The 8,806-nt window shown below is 40.1% G+C and overlaps 1 long non-coding RNA gene across 1 annotated transcript; it reads left to right on the plus strand.

Moving 5' to 3' along the window:
* Window positions 1-1,253: 1,253 nt before the first annotated feature.
* On the plus strand, window positions 1,254-8,499 carry LOC136789107 (uncharacterized). Its single transcript, XR_010827914.1, has 3 exons — window positions 1,254-1,359; window positions 1,916-3,188; window positions 6,827-8,499. It is a non-coding gene; the product is annotated as an uncharacterized lncRNA (long non-coding RNA).
* The last annotated feature ends 307 nt before the right edge of the window (window positions 8,500-8,806 follow it).

The following is an 8,806-nucleotide window of genomic DNA, read 5'->3' on the forward strand; positions in this document are numbered from 1 at the left end:
ATGGCTTTTCATCATGTTGACACATCCCTTGCTGGCAGTTTCAGAATAAAGTGCTTTGACTTCAACCAATTTATTTTAATTGTACTTTAATACATGTCTTGGAAATAATTGTTAAAGGTAAGCATTATTTTCCATTTCTCTGAACTGAAGTGGTTTTTTAACCAAACCCGGTAATTTGCTAAGCCTACATTGCATTGAACTTCATTTTTAACACCAAAGTCTTAACAAAAGCAGCGTGATTTCTGGAACATTTTCTCAAAGTTCTAAAATGTCAGACTGTGTTACAAAAAAAAAAAAAAAAAAGAAGAAGTCTGAAAAACAAAGAAACAAAAGTAATTTACCTGGCCTAGTCAAGGATGGAAAGCAAGTTCTTTGTTTCATAAGCAGTTTTTTACTAAAATATCTTGCAAATCAAGAGGAGAAATGAGAGGCTCCTTTTATATATATATATATGCGTATATATATACGCACACGTGCACTTATATCTCCATGCATACATATCCGTGTATATAAGCAAGTGTGTACGTATGTGCATATAAATATGTGTATATATCTATCTGTATGAGTATGTAAATAATGTTATGACTTCAGTCAACATCTTGAATTTGGGAGAGGAGAGTGTTGCACATTATTTTTTGAACACTGAAACTGAAACTGACAATATTGTGTTTTGTTTGAAGTTCAATCATCTTTCAAAGGATTAAAGTATTTCTTATTTGTAAAAAAATAAATATATATATGTATCTCTTGTCTGGCACTTCATATGATATGTCATGTCTGTGCCTGCTGTGATTTGGGATGGGTGAACATTTTCAACCTCAAAAATAATGATTTAAATTAGGAGCTGACAGACTCCCACAGTCCTGCAAGTGGCGATGTTATTGTGAAAAAATGTAATTAAATTGTCTCTGTCAGGGAGAGATTTGGCCAGTCACTCAGTGTACATCTCACATGCTAGCACTTCTTTCATTAGCTATTAACAACATCATCTTTAGGTACTTTATTTTCAGCTGGAATATCATGCTGATCAAACTACACCTCTTATTCCCTTTAATTAGGAATGCAGCATCCTTCTGTCCTTAACTTTGGCATCTCAAAAGCATTTCTAAAATATCAGATCCTCTGTCATCTGGGCTGAACGTGATGATAATTGTATTTTTCTCTCTAACAGGAGATCAAAGCTCCAGAAGAGCTGACATGCATTTTGGATATTCAGACTCAAGCTTGGAGGTCAATTGAACCCAGAGATGTTGTGTTGCTGATTTTATAGCATAAAAGTTGCCTTTAAAAGCACTGTTCATTGACATGCCGGTACCAAACTGCTGTCCAAATTTCATGTACACCAAGTGCTTTATTGAGGTGTGTGGGTTTTTCCGCTCATGTGCTGCCATTCACTTGAATACAGAAAATTAGCATTGATCCAAGGCTTAGATCTGCCAAGGCATTAGAAGAACTTAATAATTTTAAATCCAGCCTTCTTACACCCTGTGTTGAAAGTTTACATGGAGGAATTTGTATTTGCTTTCTCAGTCCTTACTAAATTTCTAAGCGTCCTGCACACACCTTGGAGAGGCTCTAACCTTAGGCTATGAGCAGCCACTGTAAGATTTCACTCATTCCTTCTCCCCTCTCTATAATGAATGCTTTTTTCCTGTTGTAGAGCATATCTCCAGATCCAGGGGAACTTTCTCCTCTGTGTGTGAAGGCTCTCAGTGTGAGGTGAGCTCCCAAAATCTGTGTGGGTCTGTCCCGGGAGGATGTGCAAATACCCTGATGTTTGCTGTGACTAAATATTTTGGATATGCCCATCACTATTCTGTGATTACTAAATCACTGCCTCCCAGCAGGACTGTAAACTAATGTAAAACTGTGTCCTTTGTCTTATCAAAGAATTTCTTATCTCTGTCCAATACAGCAACTGCCAGAGGTGGCATGTGACTACATGAACTGTCCGAGGATTTGACAAGCATGGGAAGTGATCCTCCAGTGGCCATTGTGGGTGAGTGAGAGCTGCAGTAAATCACCAGAGCAGCAAGCAGAAGAAAGACTAGCTGTGGCGTAGGAACTGTCCATGTTTCCAACGGTAAAACTCCTGATTGATGGAATGTGAAACTTTTCACATGAATTAGTGCAAGAGTATTTTGAGGGCAGTGGTCCAAGCGAAAAAAAAAAAAAAAAAAAAAAGAGTTTTTTAATTGGGGCAGCAGAAGGGAGATGGGAGCACTCCTCACCACGCTAATTGAAAGAGCAGACTCACTGATTTTATACACTGGGTTGGTCAAGAGCTTTCTATTATGCTAGAGTTTATTTAAACATGGCACATCTGTGGCTCCAGTGCATTGCACACAGATGGCATCCCTTTTTGTTAAAGTGCTTGATAACAACGTTGCTTACTTGTCAGTCTAGATAACCTCAGATAACATGAAGAAAGTGCTTATGTTATGCTTAATGACAGCTTCATTCATTATGCCACTTCATTCTTTCCACTTAATTGACATTTGCTAGGGTCCTATAACTCCCCTCATTTATGGGAATTACAGATGCCCTGGGCACAGAAAAGCTGCCCCAGACAAACAGCACACCACCTTCACTCCCTGGGTGTGCAGCTCTCCTACAACACACCAGGGGCTGAAGTCTGAAAAATGAAAGAGAAAAGCTGGTGGGCTGGGGGCAATGACAGAAGTCAGTCTGTGTACTAAGTGCTACTCATTAAAGTGGGTCCCTGGTGAATATGACTGCTAGGCACAGGTGAAAGGGCAGGGAATTAATGACAATTGCCTCAGCAGTGACAGGGAAGCAACAAGTCACCTTCCCACACTGGCCTTGATCTTGCCTGTAAGGGTCGCTGCGAGGCGCTCCAGGCAGCCCTGCCCCAGCCCCTGCAGTGGCCACGCTGTGTGCAGTGAGGGTCAGCAGCAGCATCATTACCACAGGGCATGGTGTTAAGGGGCAAGTCTCTCTCTCTGTCTTCTTACTTGTAAGAGGAGAGGGGCAGGACTGGAAAGGAAAGTGAAGGGCTCGGGGAATGGAGCTGGGCTGGAGGAGCTGTTACATCTTTCCAGCTGAGCATTAGTGAAATTGGTTATAACCCCATCCTACAGCATTTCACCCGACCGGGCTGCAGGAGGACTCCGGCTGCCAATCTCTCTCAACCCCACTGCTCATATGGACAGTCTTGCACTCAGAGGGTAAGAGCCCTTGGATATTTTGACCATGTGTTTTTCCACAGCAGTGGAACAGGTTTGCTCTGTTACTGAATGAACACCTGCTCATTAACTAGCTCAGTGAGCAAGCAGATCTGTGATGAGACATTGCCAGTCCATGGTAAGGTGCCTAAAACAAAGGGCACATCACCTTCCTGCCTCACGGCATGCAGTTCTCTGTTAAATCACTGTGAGATACTGGGGGCTGATGCACAAGGAGTGGGAGTGCCACTTTCGTGCCAGTTCCTTTTTTGCGTTTTCCTCTTTTCCCTTGGGTTCGTTCCAGCTGCTGCCACCACCAAGTTTTAGTCAAGTGCCATGTTTTTTTAGCTTACCTTCCTGTGTGGCATCAGGGAAATCTGGAACACGCAAACTCCTGTCTCCTGCCACTCTCACTTTGAGAGCCAGCTAATAGAAAGCATTTGCCTGCATGTGGGGGAAAAAAAAAAAAAAAAAAGTTTTGCCGTATACTCGTCCTCTGAGCTAGAAGTACTTGGAAACACTGCATCAGTGAAGTTTCTGTGCAAGCTTTGAGTACCATCATCAGAGCAATGTTTCAGGATCAATGTATATATAGTTTAGATTAGAAGAGGATTCATAATGGTCTGCTTTGCAATGTCTGGATAAGTTTTACACAGAAACTGACTAACAACTTAATATTTGTGCTTTCTTTCATTTTGATCGCATTTTAAAGTGCTTTATGATTCATTCCACTTCACACAATAATCAAATATTCTCAGCCTCTTTGGACCCACCCTTTCTTCTTGTGGCACCTCACTACACCAGTAAATGTCTATCCTCTAATGTGGTATTTCACTCCCAGTCTCTGCTGCTGAAAGTAGTGATGTTGATCAGAACAGGGGACTTTAAAAGATTCATGGAAGCAAATCTTAACAATGCACATCGACAGTACTTTGAACATATTTTGCATTTTATAGCTAGTGACTGTAAAACAATTTTGAATTACTCCTGAAATGAAGATGCATTTGGTAGAAAATCTGTTTTGATGGAGGACACTGTATTTATTTCAGATAATCAAGACATAGGAGGTTCTGCCCAAAATGCCACTTTAAAATGGTCTTCACCACTGAGGTGCTGACCAGATCTTCAGGTATGAAGAAAAGGCAAAGTCAGTTTTCAGAAGCCATGGTGGAAATTCGGGCAGGATTTCCCTTCCTCTTTATCTCTGTTTATGGGAAGTGGAGGGAGCTTTAATTTCAATTTAAAACTTCAGAAACAGCCTAATTCATACTATACATCCAGAAAGTGGCTCTTGATGAAGAGGAGTTTTGTGTGTGGAGAGCAGGAGGGAGGAGAGCAGCTTTGTAGCTGGTTTTCATGGACTTGCAAGGGTGAATCCAGGCTGAGAAGTGTATTAATTCTAAAGAAAAGTAATAGAAAGATAAATATAAAAATGAGCATAGACTTGCCTTTGAATCCTAATATCTTTATCCTTGGGGATTTGGATTCCATTACAAATATTAGCAAAGATCAAGGGCATTTTATTTTAAGGGCAAGCCTAATTGGAAAGGAGTTAATTCTACAAAAGTGGAAGTCAGCTAAATAAATTAAAATTGATGAGAGGCCTGCCGTAGAGGTGTCAGATCCTCTAGGATTCTTCCCACACAAGTCAAGCCTCAGTCTTCAGGGGACCTCTCATATCTTCCAAACCCCAACCCACTCTTTCCTCTAGCTCTGCTACATCCTCCCAGCCCTTCTTGTGCACATTTTGACGTTGATGCTCTTGCAGATCTTTCTCTCCCCTTCCCTCTTCCTCCCTTTTGGAGGCATAAAATGCTCTCTGCCACCTACCTAGGCCACTGAGAAAAGAGGGGCATTGTCTTTCCCATTGGTTATTTTAGCTGATTCCCACTCTGAAGTCCAGTTTCTCTCTTTACCATCTCTGCCAGTAGGGAAATGCTTTAAGACACATGGCAAATACTAGCTTTTCATTTTTTAGGATTATGATTTTTACTCCTAATTCTCTTCATTAGTTTTAGAACTGATGTATTTCAAATGGGCAAAGCAACCAATAAAGACAATTTTTCCATGCAGGCAAAGCAGACAATGATCAAGAGAGAGACTCAGGAAGTTGAGATCAGCTTCAAATTTGTTTTTTACCTGGTTCTCTAACGAGGCAAGGCTCAGTAACACAGGGCTTCAGCATGCATTCGTACCTGTGTGCGTATGTGTGTCTGTTTTCCTTCCTAACATCCATTGGAATCTTTGGGTCAAGCCCAGTGAAACTGCAGAGTGCATGAACTGGAGCCATTATATCCCTACAAGTTTTATGAGAAAATACAGTATCACCAGCTGCTTGCCTTGCTCTGACTCCACTCCCTGTTGGCCTCTGTTGAATCCCACTGGCTGTTTTGCCTAACAATGTGCAACTGCTTTTAAGTTCATAATAAACAGCTGGGCAGATGAGAGTGGTCCTGTCAGCATCTCTACCAAAGCACAATCTGTAATGACATGCCACTATGTGTGGGTACCAGCTCTGCCTTTCAGAGATGAAAAGGAAATAATTGCACGCACAGTAATTATTAACAATAACACAAAGATAAATTTATGTAGATGCCCTCAATAAAAATCTCCATAACACTGAAATCATTTAGAAGTTATTTTGGGTAGGCAGAGATTTTATTATTTTGTTAACAATTCCTGTAATTGTGCTACTAGGAATATATAACAGCAAGATATCATGGGAAAATATTTGCTGAATAAAAAAATGAAAGAAAGAAACTACATAATAACTGATTGATTGGAAAAGAAGCTGGTGATAGAAATATCCAAAATCTGGAGGTACAAAATACATGAAATCAAGGACTCGTGTCACATTTCAACAGATATTGCTTGGATAAATATAGACTTTGTGGTTTATCAAAAAATAAACAATAATAATAATAAAAATGAAATAAAGGCACTTTCAAGAAAAAAAAAACATATAATAATGTTACAAAACAAAAATAGCTCATTATAAATTTAACCAGACTGCTAAATTTGAAAGCAAGAGTAAAATGTTTCAAAATCATCTCTATAATGAGAAATAACTAACAAAGAACTGCAGTCTTATTCATGAGCTGCAATTACACTGATTTTATCAAACACCAAATGCTTAAAATCTTGAGTAGCCTGGTCACTTGTGAACATGAGTATTTCATTTGCAAGTACTCTCCTAAACCTCCAGACTGCTGGTAAAAGCAAGGAAACACCAATGACAGATTGAAATAATAGTTTCTAAAAACAAAACATCTGCATGTTAGGCTGGGATGTTGTTTCAGTGCTATTTGAATTTCTGGCAAAGTTAACTGTGTGTAAGTTCATTGTCTCTATATATATACTAGTCAATTAACTTAATCTTTGTCTTTTGAAATGATTCTGATATGGGCTGTGGAAAGGGGGGCACAGTTCTGAAACTTCAGTTCATACATGTAACAGTTACTTTGACTCAAAAAAATATTTTTAAGGCATGAGCACATACTTACAGCTGTGGTAATGTCAACACCCTACCCAATAAACAGAATGTGCTTAATTTTAATAATCAAAATCAATGGCATTACTTGTACCCTTAAGGCTTATGATATCTTATCATAAACCTGAACTAAGTTCCTTTAAACACACAGGTCCATTATGCAATAAATCCTGCCGACAGCAGAGCTCATCCATGGTGTGGTCCTCCTCCATGCCCCTGGTCCCCTCCGCCCACTGCAAATGGTTATTACTGACCTTGCTGCGTGATCCTGCAGGGAGGTACAGAAAGACCAAAGGAGAGAAATAAAGCAGGAAGAGGAGCAGAGACACCAGATGTAAAGGGAAGGTAGAAATTGTTGCTGATATGAGTAAGCAAACATCTCTGGGAAACAAAATTTTGTTGCTGTGACTCTACCCACTGCTGGGTCAAACTAGATGGGACAAGAACAATCTTTTTTTTTCAGAAAAATAAACACAATAGAAAGTACTTAGCTCTTGCTGGGAATAGAATATTTTAACTGTCAGTTGGCATTTGTTAAAATTCTAGCAGCAGCACTTAATGCCTCAGGCACACCCAGGGTCTTAAGTGTTGTGGCCAGCTCTGAAACATCCAACAGCTGGAGTTGTGAGTGTTTGCAGAGGGAAATATTAAGGATGAATATCCCCAGGGATGGCTACTTCTACATAGCAAGGGAGGACGCACAACAGCAGGTGTTTGGTCTGGCAGGTGTCATCAAATTAAAAATAATAGACATGGGTTTTCTTTTCAGAAAGTGGAAGTTCTGCAGATCTTTATTTCAAGTAGGTATCTCCAAGGAGGACAGGGAGGGAATGTGCTACCATTTCAAAGGGTAAATCAGCGCTGAATCAAATAGTTACAATTTTGGGCCCACCAAAATGGGCAGTCTAGAATTGTAACACACATTTATGGAAGCCTTCTTTGAAAACACTCTCCAAATGCTTTCTAGTCTCTGTGCTTATGTAGCTGGCACAGGAAGGAAGCCTGCATAGTGGGGCTGTGGTCAGAAGGGATTTAGGTCATTGGCGATCTGGGGTGGCCAGAACTCTGCCTGCTGTGACCACCCAGACTTCAGCCAGCCCCACAGAAAACATTTCCAAAGCAAACTCCAAAGAAAAGGTAGCAATCAGAGTGATTACCTGGGGAATTTTTCCAGGTCATGAGGCCATGATATGGTATAAAACAAAATATATGATATAAAACAAAATAGCACAACGCAGTTTGTCTGTGCGGGAGGAGGATCTTAATTTTGCTTTTCAAATGAGTAGAATTTTCAGCCCTGGAGAAGCCCCTGCCACCTAATTCACTCGTGTTTCAGCTGCAGGTTTTTCTGAATCTTGGCACACAAATATATTTTGTGCTGAGATTCTCTGTGACCTTACTATGCCAGATGTAACAAAGCTTATGGCATCAGACAGGACGGGAGTTGGCAGTTTTATGTCTGGATGAGGAATCTTACTGTTAGAAATATATTTTTCATTATAATTTAGGAGTATGATTCAAACTTGGGATAATATTATTAATGAATACTTATTAACTAATCTGTCGGGTTATATTTTTCCTCTGTGCAGCTCAGGAGACTCAGGCCAAAAACTATAGTGCAATGGTAGTTTTAATAAGGAGTTTATCCCACTGATATAGGGCACAAAAAGCAGAAGGAGAAGAGGGAATTATAAAAGCATCAAAGTAAGGGCTGAGGCTGGCAGGGTTAAAGTGGGATCAAGGCTTTGACATGATAATGTGTAAGATAAGTAAGGTAAAAGATTAGTTATGGTCTTCAGGGCAAGGCAGTCCTGCTCATGGTGCTCTTACAATATATCTTCAGATAATATTTTTAATTGGAATTCCTTCCATATTGAAGGAGGTACTAAAAAAGGCAACATCTGCATTTTTACACCTCTGCTTACGTAAATGCAGCTCAGGCGTTTTCTTCCACACAGTCTGGTCCTCTCCACACAGCACTAGCCTTCAAGTAAGTATGACAAAAGTGGTGACTTCGACCTGTGCTGGGTACCGCAGCTGACTATGAATATGGAAAGGAAGTGTCTGAGTTAGAAATGATCAAAACTAAGATAAGTTAGTATGACGGCATCTTCTGGAATTAAACACCCAA

The sequence above is a fragment of the Anser cygnoides genome, chromosome Z, assembly GCF_040182565.1.
Source record: "Anser cygnoides isolate HZ-2024a breed goose chromosome Z, Taihu_goose_T2T_genome, whole genome shotgun sequence".
In the NCBI taxonomy this organism is placed as follows: domain Eukaryota; kingdom Metazoa; phylum Chordata; class Aves; order Anseriformes; family Anatidae; genus Anser; species Anser cygnoides.